An 11,075-nucleotide genomic window follows, 5' to 3' on the forward strand; every position below is an offset into this window, starting at 1 on the left:
GCGTCAGTCTTTATAAACTCAGAGCATGACGCTGGGCGTGTGGTGGTTCATGCTTTTAATCCCAATGCTTGGGAGACAGAGGCAGGAGGATCTCTGTGAGTTCCAGGCCTGCTGGTGCAACATTGGGCAACCATGACTCAAAACAAAAATAAAAGCAGTATACTTAGGGGACCACGCCCATTCTCCACTGGTCCGTGGTTTTTCTGTATAACTTTCCTTGAGCTCCTCAGGGAGGAACTGGGATGTAAGGCTGAACAGATCATCACCATCCTTCATGAAGCTCTGTCTACAGAGCCTGATGGTGCTTGGAAGCATAGCAAACGAAGCGCTTCTCTCCTCTCTCTCTCTCTCTCTCTCTCTCTGGTGCACTATTCAGAGAAAAACGAAAGCTAACTTTTTCAAGGCCACTACTAGAATGTGCTATTTTACTCATGTACATTGGATACATGTATGTGCACGAGTGCAGGTGTGGGCGGGTGTTTGTGTGCATGTGTGTACACGGATGCATAAACCAGAGGTCAACAACAGGTGTCTTCCTCAGGCACTTGCCACCATACTTCTGAGGCAGAGTCTTGCTGACCCTGGAACTCACTGATTGTCTTGACGGGCTGGCCAGCAGGCTCCAAGAATCCTTCTGACTCCACCTACCCAGCACTGGGGTCCTAGGTGTGCACCAACGTGGCAGGTTTTTACTGGACTTTGGTTTGAAGGTGGTTTTGGTTGGAGGATAGGTTTGAGGATCACACCTTGTGCTTACACAGAAGGTGTTTTCCCAGCTGTGCCAACTCCCAGCCTCGCAATCCGATACTTTACGTTGGGCTCCAACCCTAGTATTTGCCAGACCGAGGGTCAGGAGTACAAATAAAAACCATCTAGATCACATATTCAATATCTTAATACTGCACATAAAGCTAGTAAACGGTCCAGTATAGTATTTCCATTCTGCCTTGGAAACATCTTACGACTATCAATGTTTTTAATGTCCGTGAAGCCCTTGGATCTTCTGTAGCCATAAGTCAGCAAAACGCCAGACTAGACTGCACTTAATTGCGACTGCACACATCTAGGTGCTCTGTCAATGGACCTGTGGCTTGAGAATGGGTGGCTGTTACTATTTCGAAATGTTATTCTGTCTCCCTGTATGGCTGCTGCAAGAGCAACACTAATTCATGAGCAGCTGCAGAGCCATGGCAGGGAGGACATGGATGCCTGGTCCTTTTGAAAAAAAATAGTGCATTTTTTTTTTAACAGAATCAACTCCTACGCTCATGCTGAGAGGAAGGCTTCACAGTTTAATTAGTCTTTGTCTTACCTAAGTGCTTTGGCGGCTCGGATCCTCAACATGCTCCCGAGCGGTGCAAACCACAAATCTTTGCAGCATCAGATGCGTTCATCTTCTGTTTGAGAACATTGGGCAAGATGTGGGAAGGCATTTCCCCCGGGGCCGAGATGGTGTTAGTACGCTCGCCCAAGAGTGGATGCTCAGCTGCCAAACTGAGGGCAGGATCCTGAGAGGCAGCCTGCATCCCCTAACAAATGGAGGAGAGAGAGAGACAGACAGAGACAGACAGACAGAGAGAGAGAGAGACAGAGACAGAGACAGAGACAGAGAATGTGCTGAGAGAGATGGAGAGAAAGAAAGAGAAAGAGAGAGACAGAGACAGACACAGAGAAAGAGAATGTGCTGACAGAGATGGAGAAAAATGGAGAGGTAGAAAGAGAAACAGACAAAGACAGACAGACAGAGATGGAGAGAGAGAAAGAGAGATGGAGAGAAAGAAAGAGGCAGAAAGACAGAGACAGACACAGAGACAGAGAATGTACTGACAGAGATGGAGAAAGATGGAGAGAGAGAGAGAGAGAGAGAGAGAGAGAGAGAGAGAGAGAGCAAGAACAGCCTTCTGTAGTGTGAGGCCCTCAGCAGAGGCCTTTCCAGCAAGCTCTTGAGAGGGCCTGCTCAGTGCCCATTTTCTCCTTCAGTCTGGATGTGCCCACCAGGCACAAGTCATTCAGTCCTGTGCGCTCTACAGTGAAGGCTTTAAGTCCACCCACCTACTTCGCCATATCCAGTCAGACCGAAGCTCAAAGACTGCTACATGGTATGAAAAGTGACCACTATCCAAGGTCATGCCAAAGACAGATCCAACTTTCCCACGGCCTGGTTTGGATTATTTCACTGGAATATGTTAATTATGGATGACGATGGGTTTCCTCACGATATATTCATAGATATATAGAGTGTATTTTGATCATGTATAACCCCCGCTTCCCTCGTGTGTTCCCTTACCGTTCCTGACGATCTTCTAATCACCCCCTCTTGGGAAGTCATGTCTGTGTGAGCATGCACTTGTGTGTCTGTGTGTGTATGCATATGTACGCGTGAGAGAGACAGAGACAGAGAGACCCAATGAGTTTATCTAGGGTTGCTTGCATGAGCGCATTTACAGGAACACCGGTCACTCAGGAGACCACTGAAATGCATCTCCTCCCTAGCCACTGTGAACAACCTGAAGATCCTCAGAGAGAGGTGAGGTCTCAGGAGCTCTCCCTCCAGCCACTGAAGGCTGATCCAGGCCTGGGCAGATCCTGCTGGTAAGCAGTCTTAGGTGGACAGGTCAAAGAACAACAAAGAGGTCTAGTGAGGCTGAGGGGAAGGGGAGGAGGCACACTTCTCTAGGGTTACTTTCCACCCAATCTGTGCTTAGAAGTGTTTTCTTTCTGCAACCGGCACATATGAATTGTCTGTACTTTGAGTGTTCTCGTGATGCTCCCAGGATGTATCCATAAAGAAATGCCCAGATCAGGGAAACCATGCTCATCTTGGGTATCTGTCAATCATCTTGGGCCCCGATGCGGCCTCCCAAGTGCTTGATAATTTGTTATCTTTGAGCATTGACCCAGGAAGTGTGAGGTAAGATTGTGCCGGATTTGGGGGATAAAGGCAATAGGTCCTTCCATAAAAGGTGTGTCTACAGGACACCTGGCTTTCTGTCACCGATCCCTGCTGTGCAGGCTCTACTCCTTCACCTGGAGCAGCACCATGATCCCAACTGCTGGATCCTGGGAGTGGAAGCTAGGTGTTGGGAGGCAGTGTCAGTGAGACAGCTCATTTTAATGGGGGAAACAAAGGTTATTTGTATTTTCTGGGGTGTGAGAAGGGGCTATTGGGGGTGAGAGCACATCGTTGGCAGGGGCTAAGGTGCTTGGGGATGGCTCATTTGCATAAGGAGGTACTCCAGGTGCTGCTGGACAAAACATTATAAGGGGAGAGCAAGTTACTGTGGCTACCAGGCTACAGGATGACCTCCTCCGGTGGGGTGAAGGTGGGGGACAGGAAGCAGGGAGGGATCCTACTCCTATTGATCTCAGGAAGACATGCCTCTACCCCATGCTTGCTCAGGGCCTGCTCTGCCCCTCCCCCTTGCTCTGGCTCCCTGGCCCCACAGTTTCTGAAATGTGAGTAGAAAAATCACTGCTCCTTTCTAACACCCTCCTTTGCACATTTTCTGGTACGTTACAAGGCCTGCTAACTGCAGAGTAAGTGGGGGGACATTAGATACAAGGACCTGATCCCCTCGGCAGCAGGAGCAGACATGTTCGGTATTTCACACACTGAAGTTAAACATCCAGCCTGCATTCTGCAGGGATGACAGGCGAGAAGAGAGAAAGGTTGGTGTTGTCCTCGACCTGCCACATTTATCTCTTTAGTTAAAAAAGAAAGAGAAAAAAGTGGACCCCAAGGAAGGGAGGAATTTAATGTACTAAAGAAATTCTCAGGACTAGCTCTTCTCCCTTGCACAATACCATGAAGGGAGAGGCCAGGGGAGAAAGAACAGATGATGCCGTGTCCCACCGCTGTCCACTGGAGTCATCTGTAAATCTGTGGTCGTGGCACTTTTGCTCTGGAGTTGAGAAAACAGCACTAGACAGAGAGGGCGTAATGAGGAAAACCCTGCAGGATTTCCTATCCCTCGGATGTGAACTCTAGGAGATGCTACATCAGCCTCCTGGGCATGGCCACAGAATAAGTAAAGGGCTAGGTGTCTTCTCCTGCTGCCGATCAGCAAGCAGATGGCTATGAGCCTTGTGTTGAGTCCTGTTTGACTTATCAGGATGGGTGACCCATTCTCTAAGGACCCACGGAATGTTACAAGTTAGGTCACAATCAATTACAGTCACCCAGGAGGACCACGCAACCCCATCATGGGCAGACTCGACATCAATCTCACTTATCCCTTCCCCCACACCAGAGACCTGAGCTAACTGACCCAACTATAGGCGGTCCCTCTATCCCTGACCAGCAGGGTCACCGTTTGAGCTTGGTTGGGGAAGAAGAAAGGGATGGGGCCGAGAGGAAGAGTGTGGTGCCCGTGATGAAGTCGTATCCAGGAACTAGACTGAACTTTACAAACGGGTCATGCAGACCTAAAGCCTGGGTAGGGCAATGGATCCATTGGCAAGTTGCTTGACACAGCATCACGAGGACCTGAGATCAGATCCCTGTACCCACATAAGAAGCCATGTGTGGCAGTGTGTGGCAGGGTGTGCCCTGGAACTACAGAAGTCCGAGACAAGAAGATGCCTGGAGTTCACAGGCCAGCTTTGGGGAATGGGAGATCGCCAGAGTCAGTCAGACACTCCAACTCAGAAAAGTAAGGTAGAAAGTGAGGAGGACAGTTAGATATTGACCTTTGACCTTCATGTGCACTGTCACACATACACACTTGTGTGTGTGTGTGTGTACGTGTGTGTGTGTGTGTGTGTGTGTGTGTGTGTACTGAACAGCATAAAGCCATTTCATAAAAACACAACCAGAGTATAAAAGCACAGCCCTTTTGAAGGCCCAGTGTGCAATACTGTGTGTCAAACCTCAAGGGAACCGAGAAAACCCACAGAAGTAAGAGGCATCTTGAATGTTCTCTTGTGAAGATCTTTCGGGAGGTGCCCTTTCCCATGTCCATAGGTGAGAAACATTGTTGGGCACTCCCCGAATTTATTAATGTGAGGTCATCTCCCATTCTGCCCCAGCATAATTCTACGTAATTGTCCACTCTGCATGAAAACCGAAGCTCAGAGCCGGAGGAGACAGCCTGCAAGTGAGAGGACCAGAGCTTAACTCCCCAGCACCCGTGTGTGTGTGTGTGTGTGTCAGGTTGTCATGAGGACTAACCCACAGCTCTGCCTACAGAGCTCAGAGGCAAAGAGCCCCAGAGTAAGCTGGAAAGCGAGACCAGGCATATCTGTGAGCTCTGGGTTTGACGGAGAGACCTGTGCCTGATCAAAGATAATTCTCACCACCAGTCCTGGGCCTCTGCACTCCGATGCAAGCACCTACATGTGTACCCACGTGTACCGTGCTTACACACATACATGTTCCCTCCACACACGAGTGGATATAAACACGCACACACGTGGATATAAATACACACAGAAAGACGACAGACAGACAGACGGATGGACAGACAGACATAGCACACCCAGGGACAGAGGCAAAGAAGACCCCACTAAAGCACAGATCTCCAGCATCTATGACTCTTCCTCCTGAGGATCTCAAGAAGCTCTGACGGGCAGACTGAATTTCCTCTCTGAATCTGCCCTTAGTTGCAGAAGCTTCTGAGAAAGTGAAATTCCTCATTGGTCCTTATAGCACCAAAACTTCCCCAAAGCAGGCAGGAAGCAGAGAACTCTTGGATGCGGCTGGTTTTGAAACAGTAGCATGCTGCTTCAAAGAGAACAGACTCACCATGGCTACAGAGGATCCTGTGAAGGGAGCCCCAGGGTGCCTCTCCTTGCCACGCCCCAGCTCATGGGACCGATACTTGAAAGGGACATTTTTGCCCTAATTAAAAAGAAAGTACTCAAGTTTGTCGGGAATCCCAGCTTCTGTGTCGGCATGTTTCCATCTCGGCTCTCTTCCTCAGACGATGGAGACTAGGAAGGCGCACCCTGAATTTCTCTGTCCCTTGTCTCTCTGGGTTTCACCTTCTCCGTCTTCTACTAACAGCCTTAGGAAAGGAGAAAGTCTGTTCTTCTAAATGGCCTGGGTAAGGCAGGCTCTCCTTCCCTCTCCTTCCCTTTTGTTAAAATACATTTGTTTCTCTTCAGATCTCCCTTTGCAGTGTAAAGTCTTTCAACTTTCTTCAGATGAAAGTCAGACTGTAGAACATTGATTTTTTTTTTCTCCCCTTCCCCTGTAAATTCATGACAAATGGAGAACAAGGGCTTATCTGGAAGTCTGGACATCCAATTAAAATTTTCTCAAACGCACGTGCACACCCACACACCCACACACACACACATACACACACATTCACTGCATACACAGTATACACACACAACTCCTGTGTTTTCTTATTGATTAAACTTGTCCTTTGACAATTTCACATGTGTGTGCAATACCTTATTTAGACTCAACCCCACCCCATCTTCTCCCCACTCCTGTCCTCCCAGCTCTCTCCTCATTCGTACCTTTTTGTTCTGTTGTGTGTCCCACTGAGTTTAACTAGTACATTCTCAGTGGCCACAGGCTTTGGAACTCACAGTGGAGCCTGCAGGACTCCCGGGTTAATACACAACTGGAGATAATGAACGCAACTCCCCACCCCAGCCCCAGAATCCCAGAATCCACTGAGCCATCTCGCTGGTTTGAGGGTAGATCCTTTTAGCCCCAGGTTGAGAAAATCCCTCCAGGCTGGGCAACTTGGTTTTAATTGCTCTGTTCCTGTGTCTCGGTGGAACTTGCAAAAGCCCGGTGAGCACTCTTCTTTCATTTGGCAGCACCAACGTGAGCCATACCTCTCTGATCAATCTTCAAAATCCTAGAGGTAAAATGGCCGCTCTAGGACAGACTCTGTGTGGATGACGAATGGCAAAACTGGGATCTCTCATTCATCCCAGATACTTCTGGAGGGGCCCGTGGAGAACATGGACGTGCGAGCTCTTTGGCAGCGTGATGGTTTGCTTCCTAACTCATCAAGCCCACAAAACCACAAAGGCCAACTGAGATTTGGCCTGAAGGGAGGAAGGTCAAAGCTATGACCAGCTAGTCAATGTCAGTCAGGGCTTGGAATGGGCTCGTCACAGAACTGCTGTGGTCCTACCCATCGTGAGTTAATAGGGTCTTGGTTTTCCTTTCACACAGAGTTGAAACTCTTGTTTCCAGAGTTGTTAGGGTAAAAGCCTGGGCCCAGGATCAGCCCCAGCCAGCAGCAAACCAAGTTATCAGATTATTGGTGTCGAGCAGAAAAAGGAGATTTAATTAAGCACCACATTGGAAGTGGAATAAAGACACACAGTGAACCCCAAGTCTCTCTTCAGAGCCCTAACATGGGCTTTCAGCTTAAACAGAAGGCAAGAGGCAATGTATATCTATTTAGTCTTCGTAAAGGTGTATTCCTGCCCACCAGTGACACAACATTGTCTCAGTTCCTACCTCCTGCAACTTGTCAAAGCAGGGTGATATCTCCTTCTAGAAGTTCTGCTTCTGGATGTTTCTAAATCTCCCTCCCAGGCCTTCTCCTTCTCCAATATAAGATTCCTTCGGAAATCCCAATAACCTTGAGCCTGTTATTTCAATAGTCTGATGGCCAAAGGGAGGGGCTCCCACCTTTTTAGGAAATCTTCATTCCTTGCAGGATGACTTCAGCTCCCAGATAGAACACAAAACAACCATGCAACCCAAGAAGGGGACTACATCTCCCCAGGAAATAGCCCGTGTCAAAGGATACGCCCCAGAGAAAGGAACTACACAAACTGTCTTTTAAAGAAATACTCTTATTTTGAGCCAAAAACATGTTTCTTATAAAACTTTGACCTAATTGTACCTGAGAAGTTCTACATTTCAAAGACAAGCCCTCAGTCGCCAAGTCTCAGACATGGAATTGTTATCTTAAGAATCAGACTGAGGGGGTGGGGATTTAGCTCAGTGGTAGAGCACTTGCCTAGCAAGCACAAGGCCCTGGGTTTGATCCCCACCTCCGAAAAAAAAGAAAAAAAAAAAAAGAATCAGACTGAGAAGGGAGACTGGTTCTGATGGATCAGGCCGAACAAGATGGTGGGTGTCTCGAAGGTGGGGGACCCATGGCTGTGACTGGCAATGTTGAGCTGTAAGACAAGACTTCAAACGCAGTGCTTAGATGTCGTCCTTTGTGGTAAGACAGTGAGCGTGTATAGACAGAGGTTAAGCACAGCCACTCCTGCCCTCTCTTTCCTTTTATTACAACCCCGGAAGACCTAAGACTCATCTGACCAGGACCTATAAAATCCACGCTTAGTGTCTGTCTTCTCTCTCCGGCTCCTGAGCCAATCTTCCTCGAAGGCCATAGCAGAGTCCTTTGTGATCACATTGGGTCCTATCAGTGGCTCTCAATAGAAAAGCTCCCTAGACTGTTGGAGTTTGCAGGGAGATTTGTCTGTCTGCATTGCTAATGGAAATGACATTTGTCAGGGTTTCTTCCTAGGCTCAGGATAGGAGCTGAAGAGAGAGGAGGGCTTCAACTTCACATTCCATCCCCAACCTTGAATGGGGAGTAAAGGGCTGTAGATTGAATCAGTCACTCGTGGCCCACCATCTCGTTAATCAGCTTACATAATGAGACCTTGTGCTCGCTGGTTTTATGTCAACTTGACACTAGCTGGAGTCATTTTGGAAGACAGAACCTCCATTGAGAAAGTGTCAGATTGGTTTATGAGCAAGCATATGGGCATTTTATTGACTGAAGATTGATGTGAGAGGACTCAGGACACTGTGGGCGGTGCCATGCATCATCGTGGGCGGTGCCACGCATCATCTTGGGCGGTGCCATGTGTCATTGTGGGCGGTGCCACGCATCACCGTGGGCGGTGCCATGCGTCACTGTGGGTGGTGCCACTGCTTGGTTGGTGGTCCTAGGTTCTATAAGAAAGAAGTCTGGGCAGCCATGAGGAGCAAGCCAGTAAGCAGCACTCCTCCATGGCCTCTGCATCAGCGCCTTCCTCCATATTCCTACTCTGTTTGAGTTCTTACCCTTACTTCCCCAGTTGTGGAAGCGTAAGATAAAATAAACCGTTTCCTCCCCAAGTCTTTTTTTTTTTTATCACGACAATAGAAACCCTAGCTAAGACAGAGTTTCATGAAACCCTTTCAGAACTGGTGAGTATATCCAAGATGGCGGCAGAGCCCGCACTGCACGTTGATTGAAACGCCTCATCCCGTGACTCTCTTCGGGTTTTCACTTAAACTTCATAGTATCTGTTCGAGATAAAGCAGCCAACAGAAGCAAAATGTCTTCCTGAGTTCTGTGAGCCAGTCCAGCAAATACGTAAGGCTGGGTCCAGAGCTGACAGATGCCCCCACTGCCTCCCAGTACCCAGGTACGGGAATACTGTGTGTGGATTTCTAACGGACTTCTAGGTGCCTAGATCCCCACATTGCCCACACGGAAGCATCACATCCAAGGGTGGCTACTGGAGGTGACATGTCCTTCCCACAACTTCCTGGATGAGAAATCTGACAGTCTGGGCTCGGGTTTCTAGTGCCTGCACACCTGTCCCTCACAGCAACATGGTCACTCAGAGAAGTCTGGCAGGTTTTGGGTTTTGCTGGGTGTTTCATGCACAACAACAGCTAGCTCCTCTATACAGGGATCTGGGTGCAATGGATGGATGGTATGGAACCATTACCTTTCCTCTGAGCCCCAAGAAGAGGGGACCCTGACTCTTCCTCAGAGCCCCTACAGTGCTGTCTCTCTCTAGAGGGGCCTGAACTCTTCAGAGTCCCCACTGCTGTCTGTCTGACTGCTAATGACATTAATAACTCTTCTAATGAACTTCTTACCCCTGTAATTCATCCCAGTGCTGCCCTTGAACCCCACATCTGAGATCTTTCCACGGGGCCTCCCACTGGTAGCTGTGCTAGACACAAATAATGTGGGTAGACCAGGAATCCTCCTCTTACAAATGTGGGCAGACCAGGAATCCTCCTCTTAGGGCTGGTGTCTATAGAGAGGATCATCTTGTGGGATCTGTGCTTGTCGGGAATTAAGTGGGTTATAGAATACACCTGGAAAAACTCAAGAGCTACAAGGTATGGGAAAGTATATGTGATGTCAGAATATTGTGAATGGGCAATTTCCATCCACCCACCCATCCATCCATCCATCCATCCACCCACCCATCCATCCATCCATCCATCCATCTATCCACCCATCCATCCACCCATCCATCCATTCACCCACCCACCCATCCATCCACCCACCCACCCATCCATCCACCCATCCACCCACCCACCCATCCATCCATCCACCCACCCACCCATCCGTCCATCCATCCATCCATCCACCCACCCATCCATCCATCCATCCATTCATCCATCCATCCACCCACCCATTCATCCACCCACCCATCCATCCATCCACCCACCCATCCATCCATCTATCCACCCATCCATCCACCCACCCACCCACCAATCCATCTATCCACCCACCCATCCATCCATCTACCCACCCACCCATCCATCTGTCCGTCATATTCAGATACCCAATTGATCACTAAATAGAGGTGCTAGGTATTGATGTGGCTGAAACACCAGGCAAAACATAAAACATGCCGGTCTTCTCTGAGTGACCATGTTACTATGAAGGAAGGGTGCCAGGCACTAGATGGGGAAGAGGGGAGGGGCTTCTGTAGTGCCCAGAGGAGGTAAGTGAGACCCTGGATGGAGACAGTGGGGCAGGAGGACATGGGGGAGCACAGATGGGGTAGATAAAGCAAGGACCCTGGAAGGTGGGAAAGGGGAGATGCTCTCTGCTGCATATCTGCTCAGATGATAAACTTGGGCACAAAGAGAGGAAGGAGACTACTTAGAATGCGGATTCTCACTGAAGACCTTGGGATCCTAACTTCAAAATGACCTGGGAAATTTCTTAGAGAAGTAGACTGTGAACCCCAGCCAAGCCTTGTGACACAGAAACCTTGGGCGGTGGGATTCCGAACAGTCTGTGCTTGAACAATCCCTCCATCTGATGCTGATGTTGAAATCGACCTGGAGCAAACACCAAGTCGCACGGCCCTGGTGAAAAGCAATGGTGGCTCATAAC

General features: G+C 48.9%; 1 long non-coding RNA gene across 1 annotated transcript; it reads left to right on the top strand.

Annotated features, from left to right (window-relative positions):
* Window positions 1-4,167: 4,167 nt before the first annotated feature.
* On the top strand, window positions 4,168-6,069 carry LOC134480246 (uncharacterized). Its single transcript, XR_015627429.1, has 2 exons — window positions 4,168-4,652; window positions 5,029-6,069. It is a non-coding gene; the product is annotated as an uncharacterized LOC134480246 (long non-coding RNA).
* The last annotated feature ends 5,006 nt before the right edge of the window (window positions 6,070-11,075 follow it).

The sequence above is a fragment of the Rattus norvegicus genome, chromosome 8 (genome assembly GCF_021556685.1).
Source record: "Rattus norvegicus strain SHRSP/BbbUtx chromosome 8, alternate assembly SHRSP_T2T, whole genome shotgun sequence".
Classification (NCBI taxonomy): Eukaryota; Metazoa; Chordata; class Mammalia; order Rodentia; family Muridae; genus Rattus; species Rattus norvegicus.